Source organism: Crocodylus porosus, unplaced genomic scaffold (genome assembly GCF_001723895.1).
Source record: "Crocodylus porosus isolate Cpor-Errol unplaced genomic scaffold, CroPor_comp1, whole genome shotgun sequence".
Classification (NCBI taxonomy): Eukaryota; Metazoa; Chordata; order Crocodylia; family Crocodylidae; genus Crocodylus; species Crocodylus porosus.
In genome coordinates, this window is record NW_017728915.1 from 35,506,240 (window position 1) to 35,526,282 (window position 20,043).

At 43.2% G+C, this 20,043-nt stretch overlaps 1 long non-coding RNA gene across 2 annotated transcripts in view; it reads left to right on the forward strand.

Annotated features, from left to right (window-relative positions):
- LOC109310662 overlaps nt 1-20,043 on the forward strand; it is a 73,256-nt gene that overhangs the window by 3,412 nt on the left and 49,801 nt on the right. Inside the window, exons 2-3 of one of the 2 annotated variants that reach the window (XR_002101289.1) lie at nt 656-735; nt 17,240-17,410. This is a non-coding gene — a long non-coding RNA (uncharacterized LOC109310662). Of the gene's footprint in view, nt 1-655; nt 736-17,239; nt 17,532-20,043 lie in introns of those variants that run through there. The other variant, XR_002101288.1, reaches the window with a different exon arrangement.

The following is a 20,043-nucleotide window of genomic DNA, read 5'->3' on the forward strand; positions in this document are numbered from 1 at the left end:
TGCAGAAATGACACTTCTAGATAAGAAATGAAATTTACAGAATGCGCATGTGTAGCTTAATGCCAGTGGAGAAAAGTACAAAGCGTTCACTTTGATTAACAGTCAACTTCAAGGTTACATAAATGTGAGAGTGCTGCACAGCAGTTATACAGAAGAGGAAAAATAATATAAAGTCTTTGCTAAAAACTATAAGATAGTTACACTTAATTGACTCTGATTACTGCTCAGCCTAATGTCTTTTGTTTTTACCTGTATGTGTCCCAAGTGATGCCAAACAGAAAGACAATAAGTTAGATTTGTGTTCAGGCACACCAGTGAATCCAAAGCCTGTCCAAGGGTTTGATGTGTGAATTTGAGAGCATGCACCAACCGCAGATGCTTCCTCAGCCTGACGATGGGCATTTAAACCCAGAAGCTTGCTACGGAGGATTTTTCCAACTATTTGAGTTGGTCTAATAAAAGATATCAGTTACCCAAAGAACCTTGTTTGCCTGTACCAGCTGTTTCTTGCCTGAACCTCTTGAAGGCAGAGTTCTCTACAGCTCCTTCCCCAGACAAACATGATACTAACAATAAAGCAACATTAACACAATACAGAATGTCAAATACTTTATAACCAATGTATGAACTCAATTTGTTAATATTGTTCCATTAGCCTCTCTGCTGTTGAGCCTCACAATGCCTCATGGATTGATGAGTCCACTCCGAGACATCAACAGCACTTGCCAGGTGGTGGTAAGTCCGTTCATCCCGATTGTGCCAGGTCTTGAGGTTCAGTGCTCTCACCTGCTATTGTTGCCCTGTGGTCAACTCAGCAAGGAATTGGAAAAGGCATCTGTGGTCCTTCGCAGTATGTTTCCATACGTCTGAAATGACGGGCTCACCCTGCAGGTCGGCCTGTTGTCATTTCAGAGGCAGCCTTCGCAGTGCAGAGCATCTGAGGATGCAGTAACTTTTCAAGCAGAGATGGCCATGGTGTCACTTTCTTTAAATGGCAGCAGCTCCTGGGGCACCAAATCATCACACCTTATTGGTTTGCCTCCTGTCTCTAATACTTCTGCAATTCCCCATTGATTCTGACCTCCATTTCTAACAGCCCAGGCCTGCTTGCTTCCCGTTCTCTGTTGAACAAATGTCAGCCGGTGACAACTCGATCTTCGTCTGCAGGGTTCTGTAATTTAACAGTGATTAATTTAACTGCAGCCTTTTTCAATAAGTGCTTCATTATCTCAACAGTGTTTTCCACCAGCCTGTTGGATTCCAGATAATGGGTCCATGTTTACATGTTTAAGCTGCACTCCGTCGCAAATGGCTTAAACTCCAGTGCAAGCCGTTGTCAGACGTTTGCGTGTCAGACAAACCATGACTAGCAAAAATGGATTTGATATGCCCAATCAGCAGTTCAGCTGCAGTAGTTCCAGTCAGACCATCTCAGAGAAATGAGAATAATGAGCTAGGACAAGCCTAGATTTTTTTTTTTTTTTGCAGCCATTGTAAATAAATCTATGTCTGCTTTACTCAAAACAGCTGATTTTTGTTCCTGTGTGATGCTTGACTTGGCTTGTTCGTTTTGGCATATGTGAGAAGCTTTACCAGCTTTCTCCATTGTCCCAGCTCATTCAAGGCTGGCATAAAATGTCCCCAGACCTTCTAGACCTTTTTTTTTCCAGTTGGAAGTCAGACCAGATATGATTCCAAATAGCCATAAGATTTTTAAGTCAGTCCAAATATCTTGCACATGATGCTTAGATTTCTTAATATGGTAAGGTGGCCTTTATCCTTACCACTTACGTGTTGCATCTAACCAGCGGCAAACTTTTAAAATGAACTTATATTCTTTCACTGTATTCATTATTTTTTCCTTTGTAAGAGAGAATGGAGGCAAAATGGGTATGAGAGGAGAGTTGGAGATAATGATCCTTTCACGATCATGTCCACAAGTGATCAGAACGAAGGAACAGCAGTTGGTTGCATTCTCTCTCTGCCTTGTTCATGGCAAAGTGTTTAGACACCTGACGCCCTTCAGAGCCAGGGCCATCAATTTATGGCCCAGAGCCACTCTACCCTGCCCACAAAGCCAGGGCTTTTGCCAGCTGGAGGCTTCAGCAGTGTTTTGGGCTTTGCTTGCACCACAGCTGCACAGTGTCAGTGGCCAGGTTGGAAGGGCTGGCCCACCTCGGACTGTGCTGGGTAATTGTGGCCTACCACTCCTGATGCACTGCTAACCTCTGCTTTAGAGTGTGCAAAGGAACTCTTGAGTTTCTTAACATCAAGGGACCTTACAAAGCCTGCTTGAAAAATAGCTAATAACATCCCTTTAAAATACAGTGCAGAATGACCGGACTATATATGTCAGAGTCATGGTCAAATGATACACTGAAGCCGACCTATTTGCAGTTTTCCAAAGTGCTTCAAGTGACCCTTGCTATTGCAGAAGCAGTTTTTGCCAGTGGGCTAATCCCGGATGTGAATTTAGCAGGAAGATTTCCAACAGGGCACTTCTTACATATGTAAGAGTGGCAGGACAGCGCATGTACTGTGCAGCAGCGTTTTGGTTAACCGAGCCTCCATCATCCAAGATATCCTGTTACCTGAAATAAGAGCATGTCACCTCCTGTATGTTAATTACATTAAATATATCCCCAGTTATCTGAAACCTAGAATATCAGATTTTATCCAGTGTCCTTTGTAGCATTCAGAACATCCCAGCACATGAATATTAACCATCATCTGTGACAGGTGCCATCACCTTATTGTGCACGGTTTGGAAAGTTTAAGATACCATTTTATATTTAAGATCACAAATTCCCTTTTTCCCCCCTAGATTCTCTGTTATTGAAGCCCACAAATTCAATTGAAACCTGGAAAATGAAATTTTAATAAGTCAATTACAGCTGGGATAGCTAACGGCTGAAATGACTGGGAAGTGGAACAAACAGAACACATCCGTAAGGCTGACAGGGGAAACATTCCTAGGAGGTTTTCAAATATACATGAGATTGGGACATGTTAAACAAAGAACTGTAATTAGAAAACAACCGTCAAGGGGAAAATGAACACTTGGGTTTCATGAATCATGTGAATAATGTTTAACTGAAACCATGTTAAACATTATAGGAAAAGGAAAATTAAGACTTGAATAAATTGGAAATTGATTTGTACCAGAATAGGACCAATTGGTAATGGTTAATTGGTTATGTTTTCAAAAACTAAAGCTGAGCTCTAGTCACTGCATGTCAAAGAGAAAGTTAAGTGAGATCTAGATTTCTCCCTTAGTAACTCTTGCCCTGTCACATGTCCTGTACCAGATCCCAAGGACCTCATTCTTCTCTGGCCGTGTGAAATGAGGGCGGAGGCAAAATGGCTGAAGCTGTGCTCCTGGGAGTAAGGAAACTTCTCTGTCACCCATAGGAGCTGGGGAGTAGAGGCAGGAAGGTATCAGGATAGGGTGAAGCCTGGAGACACAAATAACACCAGCACATTCAGTGCTTTTCCCTTGGACATCCCTTCTTGCTGTTGACTGACTGCGTCTTCTGCTTCTTCATTTACTTAGCGCATTAGGTTTAATCTGAATACTAGGTCTACAGTCACTGATGTTGAGCCTTTCTTGTTACTGACAGGGAATGGATTTTTGGAAAGATATGAGCCTTGCTTTCTAGAATTCATGGTACAGTAGGAAGGAGTTCTGCTGTTGGGCATCACCAAGAAAACTATGCTGATCACAAACCTTTGGTTGAGTTGGGAGAAAAAGAAGAAGGCCACTGCAGTCTTTAGCTCTGCTCTTCCTAAATCTATAATATTTTCCACCTATATGCCCACACTTATTCTACTGTACAGTAACTTTGTCAGCTGCCCAGTAGGTATAGTGACCACCTGATGACACTATTAGTAACTGCTTTGTTGTTAAAGCAGTTGCCACAGTACTAGTACATAGTCCTGGACATGTAGAAGTCTGTGACCCTGGGTAATCAGCATACTTTAAAAACAGTCCACAAACGGATATAGAATAGGAATTTACTTCAATTTTATTTTTTAAAAATGGTTTTAAAAGTTTGAAAATAAGAAAAACAAATTTCTAACAAAGTGTTTTATATCACCTGAAACTTTTCTTCTTTTAAATTTACTACCTGCCCCCTGCCCCCCCAGATGGAAAGGCTTTTGATTTTTTTTTAAGATTATTTTCCAGACCTGCTGCAAATTCATAAATCAGTTATACACACAGCTCTAGGTGTGAAAAATCATTGGCATTTTAGATTTCAGTGGGGCTTTGTGGCACTTTATACTTCGTGGGACTGTGTCCTGACACTTATCACATCCGAGATGAGTACTGAGTACATGTTTAGACTGTACAGAAGTGAAAATGTTTTGCAGTATTTTTGAAATTTTTGAACAAGATTTGCATTATTTAAGCTGTTCTTATAAAGGGCACTTCAGTGAATGGTTAATGTGATGAAGTAACATTGCAGTGAGATAGATGACTTCTTTTATGTAATAAAATCATGCAAGTACCGTATCAATACAAACAGTAGGAATTACTCACAGTGTAGTCCAGGTCCTACAACTTGACCTGAAGGCAGTACTCTGCAGTAGATGAGATACTATATCCTTCTCCTTATTCAATATTCAACGCACAGGCTGCTTTAAATTGCCATCCGTCTTCTGGTATGGTAAATGCTTGGAGGTATTGATCAAACACTGAAGGGTTGACCGGCATAAATCGTACTTGCTAGCTATCTGTTAGATGGAGTAATTTCTTCTCAGGGTTCATTAAGAGAAATGCCTGAACAATCAGGAAAAAAAAGTCTTGTTTGCAATTGTTTAAAACTCTTTTAAAAGTAAATATTTGACACTGTAACTCACATCAGGACAGGACTGCAAAGAAAAAGAAAAGGAGCAATTTTTTTCTCTCTGTGCAAGAGAAAATTAATGACAAATGGTAGGAGAATAGTTCTTTTTGTGAACCCGTAGGAGTCAGGAAAAGCCAGAGGCTTATATTGTGGAGCTAGTTACACTGTTATGTACAGAGAACAGTCCTAATTCTGTGCTAGAACAATAGGTTTGGCCTCATGCATCTGCATGGATGAGGGCCACAACCAACCGAATAGTCAAAAGATTTTCCCATATTGTGGCATGTACTCTTTTGTCAGCTTCTGCACCATGCAAAGGGCCCAAAGAGGACAGTTTTTGACTGTAAATAGCCAAAACTTCCCCTTTCAAGGAGGAACTTCCCTGGCATAGCGCTGCTTGAGCTGGCTGGTGCCTGGCTCCCTTACAGTTAAGGAGGAAGAGCAGAGAAAGGAAAGGGTATGGGGACTTCCACTTTGCTGCACCACTGGTGTCAATTAAACAAGTGTTGCCAGGTATACGATAATTATTATTATTTGCACAATAATTTCGACTTGTATGATGTACGATCAATAACAGTAAAAGTGTTCAAAATGTACAATAATTTTGGAGGCAGCTCATTGATGCAACATACGCAGAACCCAAGTTACTCTCAGAGAGTCTTAACCAACTTTTGGGTTTGCTATCAGTACTTTCTTAGGCTTGCCTCAAAATAAAGACACACTTCGACTTTGATCTCACTCGCTGTCTGGCAACTCAAAGTGGGCAATATCAAGTAAATAAGAAGAAGACGTATTTGCAAACTCATCTGCATAATTTTTCTGTGTGCAGTAGTTTTTCAGGAAGTACAATAATTTTGAGCTTCCAGTATGATAATTTCTGATTCAGGACCTGGCAACACTGGTTAGAACAGCCCAGACCTCTCTGGCTTGTTCCAGAAGTGAGTGGCCCCTGCCAGTGCTCTGCTGCTTCTCTAGATTTTGCACGCAGAAGAGACTCAAGCAGAGAGATAGCAAAGCACTGCTGATTGCCTTCGTTTGCTTCCTCTGGAAACAGATGTGCTTAGGAACGGTGACATAACGTTCTCCATGCCAGGCTCAGCAAACGAATGGCTCAGTTGACATCCATGAGAATCGTGAGTACTCAATCCCCCCACGGAGTAATATCTAAATCACAGGAGCTCTGTTCATGGCTCACGAAGAATGCCTCAGACTAAAACATTTTGGTCTTTATGGATCCCACCTGCATTTGACATTTTATTGACAGAAAAGTGGAGACCTATGTTATGGAACAGAGAGGCTGCGATCCCCATTAATTATTATAAGCCTTCCAGAGGGCATCTCATTAAAGCTCCAAGAAAAAGCAGTCACCCCATAGTCACATGTTGTAATTTTGTGGTGCTAATTAAATGTGGATGATCAGTTTTCAACTTGTCTAATTAATAGGGGTTTGAGGGGAAAGCTTCTGTAGCAAAGGGAGTTTTACAGATCAGAGGGATAAAGGAGGATTCGCTTTCTCTGCAGCTTCTGTGATGTCAGTGAGATGGTGAGAACCTCAGATCAGGCTCTATAAAGCCTGTCGGCAACTGGATTGGACCTCATTGAGAATAATTCTCATCCACAGAGTGTGGACTGCTACATCTGCCAACACAGTAAATGAGAACCTGCAGGATGGACCTCGCTTATCAATGGCCTCATTTACACAAGTGCTGAGCACTCTCAGGTCATATAGATGCTGCTGTGCATTGCAAGGGGCCCAGCAAAGAGCGCAGTGTTAGCCCTTTAGCAAAACTGGGCTAATTGCTCTCATCCTGGTGACATGATCATATTTGGACTGGAAGAAACAAACAGATTGTCCTGGGAGTGAACATTTCCCTGGGATTTTTTTTTTAAATCATAAGATGCGGCTACTTGTGGAAAACACAACATGGGATCAAAATTTCCAGTTTGCTCGGTACTTTCCTAACGAGCTCCTACATTAAAGAGACATGAGGGAATATTCTGTTGAGAGCCAAGCCAGGAGAGTAGGGACCAAGCCCACATCAAAGAAGAAAAATCTAACCAACACATTGCTTGTTTTTCAGTTGTATTTCATGAATCTTAGATTTGCCAAAAGCCACAAGCAAACGTTAATGGCACACTGTTTAATAAGTTGAGACACTGCAACTGGACTTTGAAAAGCTAACTCCCCAGAGTGACCTAGAGCTAGGTTTCTAAAGGTGCCCCAATGTAGGATTCCCTAAAATACGCAGGAGCCCAGCTTCCATTGAAACACATAGGAGTTGGTGCTTCCATACATCCCACTACCTGCCCATCTGCATTTTAGGTGCCTAAACAGCTATAGTATAGGACCAGTCCTCAAGGATTTCTTGCTTGAAATCAAAGGAGTAAGATGCTTAAATACCTTGAAGGATCTTGGCCATGGAATCCGATTTTCAGTGGGAATTATATGCAGTTATAACCTGCTTAGGTGCTTTGGAAATTCCCGTTAGGTACCTACTAGCATCCTGAAGTGCCAGAAGAACCTTTGAAAATTGGGCCTTCCTTGCCTAAATCACTTTTGAACGTGGGGATTTTGCTCTTAGCGTACAATATTCCTTGCTTCCATCTCTGAGCTAATTAGATGATGACAGATGGGATAAATACATATCTAAGTGTGTAGAAGTACGTGTTGGGGTGCTCCTGTTGTTAAGCAGCAGCAGGTGCATCTGGTTTACTTGAGGTTATTATTTGCAGGTATATTAACAGGAAAAGTCAGGCTTTACTGTTTTTTGCAGTGTGTGCATTTTGAACCCAATTAGTTGAGTCAGGGAGTTATCTGAGCAGTTCAAGGGGGGGAGCAGCACAATAAAGTTACCTGATGGTTTAACAGGTAAATTGATAAGTCCATGTCTTCACAGTTTTATCTCATTAATTAAGGCAGCCTTCCTCTCAGCCTAAAAGATTGTCAATTAAGAGTTTGATCCTGCTAAATGCCTTTGACTGCCACTGGGAATCATATGCCCTTGGCAGCTTGAGGAATTGCTTAGCATGTTTCAGGATTGAGCCATCTGTGTTTTAAAGTCCTGGGCTCGCGTTATATAGTATGGGAGGGAAAAAAGACCGAATCTACCAGCATTTCCTGGGAGGACTCTGTGGGGGCATCTACATGTGAACCTATATTGCCGTAGCAATGCACTACGACAGTATAGCATCTGTGGGCATCTATACGTGACCAGCAGTTACTTCGCCGTAGTGATGTGCTCCCCGATTAGAGCACCGCGCTATGGCCATATGGCATATAGCGCAGTATGGGTTGTTACTGCACCGTGATTTAGTACTTCCTTTTGGTGTAGTAACAACGTTGCCATACTGACACGTGTAGACACACCTACTAGATTATACAGTCTGCCCGATGCTAATTAAATATTGAAGAATTTCTGGTTTACATCCCAAAGGTACACCAGCTGATGCACTCGAGATGAGATTCCAGCTAGAGAAAGGAGAAGATAATATTTAATCCCAGTCTGAAAGTAAAGGGAGTACCAGGCTACTATTGCAGCCTTTTTTAAATGACACAAGTTAGGTTGGCTTTGGCTTGCACCAGTTAAAAATGACTCTCTGGTGTTTTGCTAAAAAGCCCATCATAAGCTAGACTCCAATGGGCTTCAAGGTGATTTCTATTTAATGCGTAGTGCAGGGGTGGGCAAAATGCGGCCCACGGCCAGATCCGGCCCACCAGATCCGGCTTGCAGGGCCCCTAAAAATTTAGAAAATTAATATTTATCTGCCCCTGGCTGCCTGTCAAGCAGCTCTCAATGGCTTGCCAAAACTCAGTAAGCAGCTCTCTGCCCGAAATAGTTGCCCTCTGTAGTGCCATGTATCAGATCTGAATGATGACCCACAGCTTTCCAGAGAGGCCTTTTTCTTGCTACACTTTATTGTGAAAATCATTGCTAAAGGTTTTTAGTATAGATGAGGCTCAGAACATGCCTCCAGCACACAGTGCTTTAAATCATTACTAGCTGCCAGTGGCTGGTGCTAACAACATTTTTGTGGTGTAGCCAAACTGGTAGGAGTTTGGGGGCTTAAGCAGAGAAGAGACATGTTGGCCTGTCATCTCCTCCAGCCAGTCATTAATCCCTAAGAATTGCCTTGTACCAAGGTCATTACTGCTTAATTTAAATATTCTGACTGCTCATTTTTTATTGTTGGCTTTCTCATTCTCCACCTTACTTCCACTGTCTCTTACAGATATATCTATATATATATCTATGTATCTATACATATCTATATATATCTGTCCAGAAAACTCTGCTGCTTCTGCCTTGACCAAATATGAGCTCTGCTATTTCTTTTTCAAGCCATTGTTCAACTCTGCAATTGGATATATAAAAATGGCAAGGTCATTTCAGCTGATATACCATGGCCTTCCATATAAAAATTACCAGTAATATGAAAAAAGCATTCCTTACTCATTCTCTCTGCACATATCAGATGTACTCGTGCTGAATATTTAAGCTGATGTTAGGGTTAAAAAAAATTACCCTAGTGGTTTAAATTCCCTGGAGCCGAACAAATTTTCCTTGATGATCTCCTTAGAAGGTTCATTGGTATTTCCATTGCTCCTAACAGACAAAGCTGGATGTAGTTAATTATAAGAAATACTTTCTCTGTGTATGGAGGAGAATAGCTAATTACTGTCAGTGCCCGCTCTGCCATGATTCTTTGTCTGCCATTATTAAGTTAAAAGAAAAAACTTCTACAAATAAATTAGGAATGGTGAAATACAACTTTGTATCCCAAGTCAAGATTAAAGGGAACCCCTCCCCCCCCCACTACTTGTATTTTGTTACATATCCTCCACTAAACTCTTTAAAACCGGGATAGAAACATTCTTTTCAAGTCAAGACAGCTGGGAGCTAGAAAATAAATGAATGAGTGTGGAATCCGGGAAGAGAAGGCAAAGAGGGCAGTGGGTATGGCAATATTTCTTTGTCTAGGGCTAATTATAAAAGCTTTGCAGAAAATCTGGAAATGTGATATTAGCTATCAATGCTTAGAACTGGTCTATCCTTGCTCCTAATAAAGTCCTTTGTAAAGTTTCAGTTTCCTTCAATATCAGCAGAATTAATTCAATGCTAAATTCCCTTGTAAAATCCCACCTCCAGAATCAGTTGGCAATTAATTAATACAGCATTTGTTGATTTTTCAGTCATGATAAGAATGAATGACTCTTAACTGCAATACTCCAGTCAAATGTGGGTTAGCACATTTAGCCTCCCTAATTCTTTGTGCAGATTACTTCTTCATTTCCTGTCCCAAATTGTTGAGGTGTTGGTTTTCATCCCACGGGTGTCTGCATTTCATAGTAAATGATCTCTTTGTTTAAAATAAGATGTGCAACTCTGTCCTCTTTGTTTTACAGTGCTGAGCTGTGTACTCCTCATTCTGTACTGTTCTCTACACTTCTGTATCCTAGCAAAACATATTGTAAGAGTCTAAGAGTCTATGGAGTATTATGTATCTTAGGAGAAGGGCTCTTGAGAAGTAACCACGACAAAATAATTCCTCCTTATTCATTGTCCTTTTGCTAACCAGCGAGATTAGCATGTCAGCATATTGCATCAACAATAAATAACATTCTACATCACAAGATCAGGACAGCTGGTTCTCCAGATTTTGCACAGAATTAGTTTACAACCTGCGTGCTTGGCCTCCCACATTTCTGTGATAAATTATTTGTTCTTTATTTCCCTGGCCAAAAGACTGGATGCTTATGCCATGTCAAGAGAAATTCAGACAATATGTGTGATGCACAGAAGCTCGTGAGAGAGAGTTTTTAAAGAACCACAGAAAATAGTGGCTTTAATAATGGCCCCTTCTTTCCTCTGTTTGTGAGTTGTTAAATTAGCAAATAGGAGTCTAGTTCAGCAAAATAGCAGGCATGTGCTTAAACCCGCTGCTCTTCAGCAAAGCACTTAAGTGTATTCTTATCTTAAGTACATGCATGTGGCTGAAAGTAGGCAAGTGCTTTGCCAAATGGGAATGATCCACTCAGTTGGGCCTGCCAGTATCCCCTTTTTCTTATGGATCAGATACCATCATGATGGCAGGGTTGCCAACTCTCCTGAGTTTTTTGAGATGCTCTAGACTGGGGTGGGCAAAATAGAGCCTGGGTGCTGGATCCGGCCCTCCAACCCATTCTATCCAGCCCGCGGGGCCCCTAAATTTTTTTTTTAAATAATATTTATTTGCTCTGGGATGCTTGTCGAAGATGACAGAAGCCAGGGGCAATAGGACCCAGGGGAAGCTGGCAGCAGGACCCAGTAGCAAGGCCCCTCCAGCCCTGCCTCCCCAACCAGAAGACCCTGTCTAGCAGAGGCTTCTGGCTTGGGACTGTGGGGCTGTTCCTACTTCCCTGTGCCAGAAAGGTAAATGCAGCCCTTGACAGCTTGCCAAAACTTGATAAGTGGCCCTCCACCCAAAATAATTGCCCGCCTCTGCTCTAGACCCCACTTGCAAATTCCAATCCTGCCTGGGGGAATTGTCTCTCTGATTGGCTGCTCTACTGCAGGAGTGGGACGCACAGCCAATCAGGACTCATAAGGAACCAGTTCAGAACAGCTCTTCTTCCTTTTTCCCCTTCTGTCCTGACTCATGCTTCCTGAAACCTTGCAGCTGACTGCTTTGCAGCTGGTATTATTCAGTACCTTGTTGGCAGCTTAAGCAGATAAAATGACTTTACATTTTCACCATACAGATTATAGGATGGGTGCAATGGAGATCTTCACTCTGGCTACAGGCACTTCATAAAACCTGTTAGCCAGGCAGCTTTAAATTGAATCCACTTAATCAAATACCCATGTTCACCCCCAGCCTCCTTTAAAAATTTAAGTTTCTTCAAGTTGTAAATGTGGCGTTGAAAACATGTGCTCTATGCACAGCTTTTATTCTGCTCCACAGCGAACGCTCTGGTACCAATAAGAAACTCAATATGCACATTGTTCATCTTGGAATTAAATATGTGTAAAAAAAAAAGACAACTTGGATTTTACTCCTTCTGTGAGGATAGTTTGAACAATCTTATATAGAGTAAACAGAGCAATCACATATCACAGAGAAGTAAGTGCAAACAGGGCCCTGCATCCTGAACATTAGTGCTTGTCACTAAAATTGCTTTAAAAAAAAAACCTCTGAGTAAATAGGAAGCAGATAGCGTACAACTCTTTTTTCATAAGCTTGGTTGGCCAGGCAAGGCAGAAGGGATGGCTAATAAATTGTGTGTGCATGGGGGAGTACATCAGGATATTATTTTTCAGAAAGACTTGATATTTTGCCAGTGGAACAGTAAGCATAATAATTACTCAGAAGATGTTGATAGTCCCATCTCCCGCACTTCAACCTGCTCCATGGAATCACATGGCTTTTCCTGAAGTAAGGGCTGTGAGGGGCTGGCCAGGCTGATGCCAGCAGTGACTGGATATAAGATATTTTGGTCTTTAACAACAGATATCAGGGTGATGGGGTAAGGTGGGTGTGAGTGTGTTTTCATTTTCCTGAAGGCAGTTTTCAAAAGTTTGAAAGAGTCTAGGATAACCTGAGCATCTCAACTATGCTTCTCTTTCCAAGACTCACGCAGATTGCTACAGTTAGTCCCAGCCATGAGTCATCACACATTAAACAGTTTTTCCTAATTTATAATTTGTATTTGGTTGACTTCAGTTTCCAGCTATTACTTCAATATCTGTCTGCACTACATTAAAGAGCTCCTTAGTGCCCAACACTTCCTTCCTGTTAAAGTACTAATACACTTTTATTGGGTAACCCCTCAATTTTCTTTTGACATTTACTGTAAGGCAGGGGTGGGCAAAATATGGCCTGCAGGCCGGATCTGGCCTGTGAGATCATTCTATCTGGCCTGCAGGGCCCCTAAAAATTTAGAAAATTAATATTGATCTGTCCTTGGTTCTTGTAAAAAATGACAGGACCCAGGGGCAGTAGGGCCCAGGGGAAGCTTGGCAGGCTCCTACAACAGCAGGGCTTGCCTGTTCCCCCCCCACACACACACACACACACACACACACCACCTCTGTGCTGCCTAGCGTGCGAGCTCTGGGTGGGCAGCAGCAGCAAACACTGCCAGGTATGGCAAGCAGGGGGGCAGGGCCCAGGCTGGCAGCGGGGGCAGGTTACAAGCTGGTACTGAGTGTGGTGGGGAAGAAAAGCGGCCCCATGCCCACCCTGTGGCTGGCGCCCTGCTCTGCAGCTGCTTGCAGCCTGCTTGGGGCCGCCTGTGCCTGCTCAGGACAGCCCTGTGCAGGCTGCAAGCGGCTGCAGCAGGGAGCACCAGCCACAGGGCGGGTGAGGGACCGCTTTTCCTGGCATTCAGCACCAGCTCATTACCTTCCGGTGAGTGTGGGATCACAGCTGCATGCTGCCCCCACAGTACTGTGGGGCTGGTAGGCACTGGGAGTGAGCAGGAGTGTGGGGCCCACACTGGGGTCCCAGGGCCAGCACCTGCAGGGCCCAGAGCAGGACGGTAGGGGTACAGGGTCCTGGCCAGCAGGGGCTCTATGGAGCCAGGCCAGCTCCATCCTCTCCCTGCTGATGCAGCCCAGCCCAACTCCACAGACCCCTGCCAGCCTGTGCTGGCCCTGGGACATTGGTCCCAAGATGGTGACCAGGGGGCAGGGCACCTGCCAAGGGATGGGGTTACCCATGTGGCCTTTGACAGCTTGCCAAAGCTGGGTAAGCGGCCCTCCGCTCAAAATAACTGCCCGCCTCTGCTGTAAGGTATTGTGCCTCCAGCCCTCCAGTCATTACTGTGGTGCTTTTCTACATCTGTTCCAATTTTTCTGACATCCTTTTTAAAAATATGGACTCCAGAACTATGCACAGTACTCCAGCATTAGTCTTACCAGGGCATTATGTAGAAGTAAAATCACTCCTTTCCGCTTCTTTCCGTTTGGATGCTTCTGTATCTCCGGATTACAATAGCTCTTTCAGCTGCCGCATTGCTCTGAAATTTTGCCATCTTTGGTGTTTATTTCAATCTATAAACATGTCACCATGCTTTCATTCATGCACTGTAATGTTTCAGATGCAAGTAACTCACATGAAACTTCCTCCAAGTCTTTCCTCACAGTGAACTAACATTTCTGGTGGTGTAAATCAGGTACCTTCACTGGATCAATGCTGCTAGAGTGACCTACACCAGCTGTCCCAGTGGTTGCATCTACATGTTCACTTTATTGCTGAGTAGACTAATTAGCTCCACAGTAAAGCATCACAGTCTACACATATGCTGGTATTAGGGCACAGTAAATTACTTAACTCTGCGCTAAGGTAGTACTGTTGGGGACAGTACAGTCTTATGGCGGGGTCATTACATGTAGTTAAACACACATGTAGACAAGGTTTAAATTGCTCCCAGCCAGCCAAGGGCCAGACTCCTGCCTGACCTTCATGCCCCAGCCAGCCTCTCTGCTGCCCAGTGTTGCCACCCAGAGCCTGAGGGCCATCCCCCATGCTCCCTGCCAGGCCAGGGTGCTCCACCCTGGCTCAAAGTGCTGCTGTCCTGGGCACATGTGTCAACTGCACCCAGGAGCAGTTGACTCTGTGAAACTGCTCTGAAGTTTAGTGCTTCACTTTAATTTCACTTGTAGATGCACCCAATATGTCTTTAGATCTCCACTCCACTTCAGCTAAACAATCCCTATGGAAAGCTGAGTCATTCACTCTGGGCCCTACATTTTGCTACCTTCACAACACGGGACTATGCATTTTTTACAGGGCTGTTTCTTTTTATTGTTCTGTTATGCAGAACTAGTATTCATGGTTTTTTGGTCCATTTTTTCCATTACATCCCTAATATCAGCAGCTAATATTGATGGGAACTAGTTCTTTCTTTGTGCTGCCACAAAATACAGTAGGACCCTTGGAGTATATGATAAATGAGAGCTATATCTGTCTGTGCAAGGGAGAAAATATCTGTTCTTGTGTCTCAGGAACACTGCCTATCTTTAGGCAGGATTGATGGCGCATAATTATTTTCAATCTTTTAATGTAGCAGTTCTGAGATGCAAACCTCTTTTTAGGCCAGTGAGAGCCTGACATTTAAATATGATTATTTATTTGTACTGAACAGTGTCTAACAATATCTGCTATCAGAATAGACAGGCTGTGCAACATGAGCATTACAGTCAGGTACCTGAACACCTGCAATGTGCAAAAAGAGCTTTATCTATGTTGGGTGGAAGTCAGTTGAGGTCATCCCAGGTCATGGCCTACATACATGACCAGCACCAACCTCCTTGGTGTGGCAGGAAGTCTTCCAAGGAGCGAGCATTGCTCTTGGCAATAAAGCTATACTTTTATTCAAGCAAAATGAGGTTTCAGCCCATGGCAGAGATTGAGGCAACCCGCTGTGGGGAGTTGCCTATGGATATTCCCCAGCAATGATGCAACATCCTCAGGAACCGGCACTTGAATATACTGCTGAATGCTGTCCAACGTGATGAGTGGTTTCAAGAGCCCCTGACTCTCTTTTCCTGCAGGGTAAGAACCAAGCACCTACTCTGAGCTCTTTCAAAAAACGTGGATGTTTTTCTTGCTGGGGTCACTTGATCCCAGCTGACTTCCTGCCTACGGTGGGGGGCTGGACTCGATGATCTCACGAGGTCCCTTCCAGCCCCTAATGTCTATGAAATCTATGGAACTGTCTCCTGCACTCGCTGGTGCGTGAGTGTGCGGCGAGCTGTGCAGTGAGTTCACTGACTGCTTGGGCCTGAGTCTTTCACCTGGACCACCTATCCCTGGAAGTACTCAGGCCCTCCTTGCCCAGTGCACGTGCTCCCTAGATCAGTCGTCTCTGCCATAGATCCTAGCACAGTCCAGCCACTCTCTGAGCCCCAAATCCTTTTACAGCAGTACCTGGGTGAGTTCAGCTATTGTGTCTTTCAGCACACAAACAAACCCGAGCACCCCATCAGCATCTTTGCCAGGCCTTCTAGAGCCAATTGACTGGCTCACAATAACACTGATTTCTCTGGGGTCCCCTTTTAGTACTGTTACAGTTGCTCCCTGTGAAAGCCATCAGCAACCACCCCCTTGTCTTGGTTTGGGCGTGTACATGCCTCCAACCTGATGAAGTTCCCTTGGTGTTTGTCAGTCTCTGTGGCCATCCCCAACGACATGGAAGGTGAGCCAAGCAGGAATTCTGCAGGATGGCGTGTTTCTACTGCTACCCAGCCACTACCAGTGGGATCTGGCTTGTCCCACCTCATAACTTTTCCTGTTCGCTTCTAGCAATTTAGGACTACTTTGCAAGGTGGGCTTTATGGAACAGCAGCACAAGCCCTGATGAAAGCCAATGGGATTTGTACTTGTCGCTTTCTTGAGCGCTCTTGCAAAGAAGGACAAAATCCTGGCCTTACCAGTGAGAGTTTTACCCTGTGTCCCCTGCATTCCCCTCATCTCCTTGAAACCCTTCTCCCATGAAAAGGAGAAAACCAAGTGAAACCCCCCTGCCCTATCCCAAGGCTTTAGCATGAGATCTTAACTGGGTACCCTAGCACAGCAGTACAGTCCAGCTCTTGCAGTATCTAAACCAATACAAAGTAGAAGAAATTGCATTGTATCATTACTACTAACAGATTGTCTTTGTATGCATCTTTGTCATTACCATGTGGCAGGAATGACATTAAGGTTATATAATTTATATGTACTTTAGCTTTCTTATTTCTCACCTTTGTGGTCATGTTTGTTTGTTTGCATCTTAATGTACGTAGAGCTGGCAAATGCCATTTAAAAATATAATATGCCAAGTATTTGTCGGGCAATATTTGTTCAATATATTATTAATGAAAATTGTTTCCATTATTCAACCAGCTATCATGTAAACTCCATTTAAAACTTGTGATTATTCCCTTGTACTCTTCATAATCAAATGCAGTAGAAATTTGATTATACTGACTTGGAATTATTAATATACCCTGAATAATTTAGTTATCACCGCTGTTCAGATCTGTGCTACTAGTATGTAGGGAGCACAAATGGTGATAGATATAGAACCTGTAATTGCTATTACAAATTACTAAATTGAACCTATCAGAAAAAATGGTTAGGACCTTGGCTTGTTAATTAATTTCCGACAACCACTTATATTGCTGGTATCACAGATATGACAGATAAGGAATGGGGTCTGCACAGAGTAGGTACGTCAACTGGGTGCACACTTAGGAACATTGTGCTAAAAATGTTTAAAAAATGATGGTGGTAGCAAGAGTCGTATGATTTATTTATTGCATTTTGTGAATGCGACTTTTTGGCTTCAAGGGACAAGGGACTCGCAAAGAGATTCTGTCCCAGCAGATCTGCGCATTGGTGCTGAGTTAGACTTGCTTGTTTTGCAGGTTGTAATGCAAGGTGAAGAGTGTTCTCTGCAAGTGGCTCCTTTCACTTAGAAGATGGACCGTGAGAGCCAAGGTTTGACCCCTACAGCCAGCACAGCTGAGTCAGTGCCACAGAGGAAGTGAGCTGCACCAGGAAACGTTCCCTGGAACTTGGAGGAAGCAGGGACCAAAGTGAGACTCTGTTAAATTCCTGTTCTTTCCCTGGGGTAATGTCTCTGTGTGCTGCCCTGACCCTGGGCTGCTAATAAGATGCTAACCTGCATATTACTAAATCACACAATGCTCGAAATCCCAGTCTGTGTTTTGAGATGCAGATGGGTTAGAAATGGATCTTAAATATCAGGAAAGGACTTGCCCACATGGGCAAAAGTTTTGTTGTTATTATCCCCTTTGATTCGTAAGCTGTCCTGGGTTGCATTTATTGGCATTTGGGGTTCATGGAGAGGTAATCACCACTGTGTTTCTGCAGTCTTTCATTTAATGGATGTGGTGTCCAGCTACATATCACTGATGAGCCAACAACTGGTGATAAAACTACTGGGAAGCTTTCTGACAGGCTTATTTGCCCATGAAAGGTGCCAGCTCCTTGCCCATGTCAGGAGAAGCTTTAGGAAGGAACCGCCTCTCACAAAGGGACACTTTCTCTTCAACTCTCTCCTTGTTCTGGGAGGAAAAACTAGCTGCTTCAGCCTATCCCCCAGATCAGCCTACTCCCAAGCTCTGTCTGGTTAACTCCTGCGACACTTGGCAGGGAGAGCAGGGATATAGTAGCCATAGCCTTGCTGGCTACGTTCCCTTCTCTGCCTCCATCCCTCCCACTTCTTCAAAGAGTGGAATATTGTACGACCACTCTTCACTCTCCTGGCCTGAAGCCCCAGCCAGCACTTCAGCCCCCGTCTCTCCTCTCATGATTGAGTAAGAGTTGGGGACATTCCAGCCCCTGGTAGTTGCCTATCAAGACACATCAGAAATATTCTGTTGTTGCCATGAGTAAAACTAAATCAAGCTGGTGTCACTCTCAGGGCCCAGGCACGCTTGCACCTGCCGCAGAAAGCCTTCCCTTCTGCACAGTACTCCCTTAAACTTCCAAGGCCTTTTCATGCTGTTCAGCTGTGCTTTTTAATTACTTGCTACAAAACATGTGGGAGGACGGAAGATCACAAAGCCCAGGTTAATTCCATTTTCAAACATGGATAAGAGCATCCAGTGTTGTGGGGATGGCATACGAGCAGTCTCCCGATTTCCCTATAGCGTGCTTGCCTGCCAAACGAGAGAGAAAGAATCAATCAGCATGTTGCCACCAGTATTGATATAGTATGACACAGAGCTTGACTAGAAAAATGAAGAGGAAATTAAGTATAACACAGCGATAATGTAATGATCAATGCTGCGCACTACAGTTTAAAAACACCCTTTGTATGCACTTGAAAGGAAGACATTTAATCAGTGCTGGGTGCAGGTATTGACATATATAAGCTTCAATTGGCATGCCGACGGCAAAGCCAAGGCACTCACATTCAGCAGTTAACCTCCATGCATTACCAGCTAGCAGGCAAAGAAAGGATCAGAAAGTGCCAAGGCAAAATTAACCCTGTGATTTCTGAGCTGCACCATGGTAGATGAGATCTGGGGTCTCAGCTCATGAAATTGGTCCATAATGCTTAGTCCCCAGTGCAGTCAATCACATGAATTATCCTAGAAAAGTCAGTGGGACTGCTCACATGCTTAAAGCTAAATGTGCTTTCAGTGCTTTATGGTCTTAGGCCAGTGGTTCTTAACCTTTTTAGACTCAAGGCAGCCATCATTAGACTCAAGAAAATTGAGTGTCTCAGAAACTGTCAGCTCTTCATTTTTAATCATTTTTTTGACTACAGAAAAATAATAGAAATTTTTTTTCTGTTGCAAAGAACTCAGAAAGCCTACCGCAGGTCAGAATGTTTCTAAAACTATGGATTTCTGTTTGAAACCTCTGGGTTTATCTTGTGAATTGTGTTTGCACACCTAGCAGTGCTGACATTGTGTGGCACCCCATGGCATCCTTGAAAGGCTCTCAAGGCACCCCATGGTGCTGCAGCACCCTGGTTGAGAATCACTGTCTGAGACTATCATGGCTTTTGGCCTTGAGACTTTTCCCTAATATATAGCTTTTAAGAAGTCAGAAATATCAACAAAAAATAGTCATGAAATCACTAGGGACTGATATCATTTGAGGATACCTTATAGATAGGATTGTGTGACTGACACATCCTGATAGTGCTTTAAAATAACTGATTAGTTTACAATACCATAATTTAAATCTCCACAATGACCGGAGCACCACCTCATCCTAGTTGTAGTAGGGTTCCCACAAAAACCTGGTGACCTTTTCTTTTCATTATATCCAGGAGTATTTCATAGTTGTGTAATACAATACCAGATTTTGATCTCTTACCTCATACAGAAATTCTTCTCTCTTATAGCAAACTCTTATCTCTTAGGATTTCCAGCTAGTGGTTCCCATGTCTTTCACTTTTTTATTTCATAGGTGAGATAGTTCATTTTCTCCTGTGTCTGCCTGAAATCACTCCCCCCCTGTGTTTAACCTCCAGAATCTAACTTCATTAGAATTTTATCTATTTTTTATAACAAATTTTATTGCCAACGTAGAAGGAATTTAAAGATTTGGCTACTACATGTCAGGGGGATTGGAAATGCTTGCATACCAATTTAACAAGGGAAAAACAAACCCTGTGTGATTTATCCTCCAATCACAACTGAAAGCAGTGCGATTTGAATTTTATATGCAATGCATGGAACAGTATCAT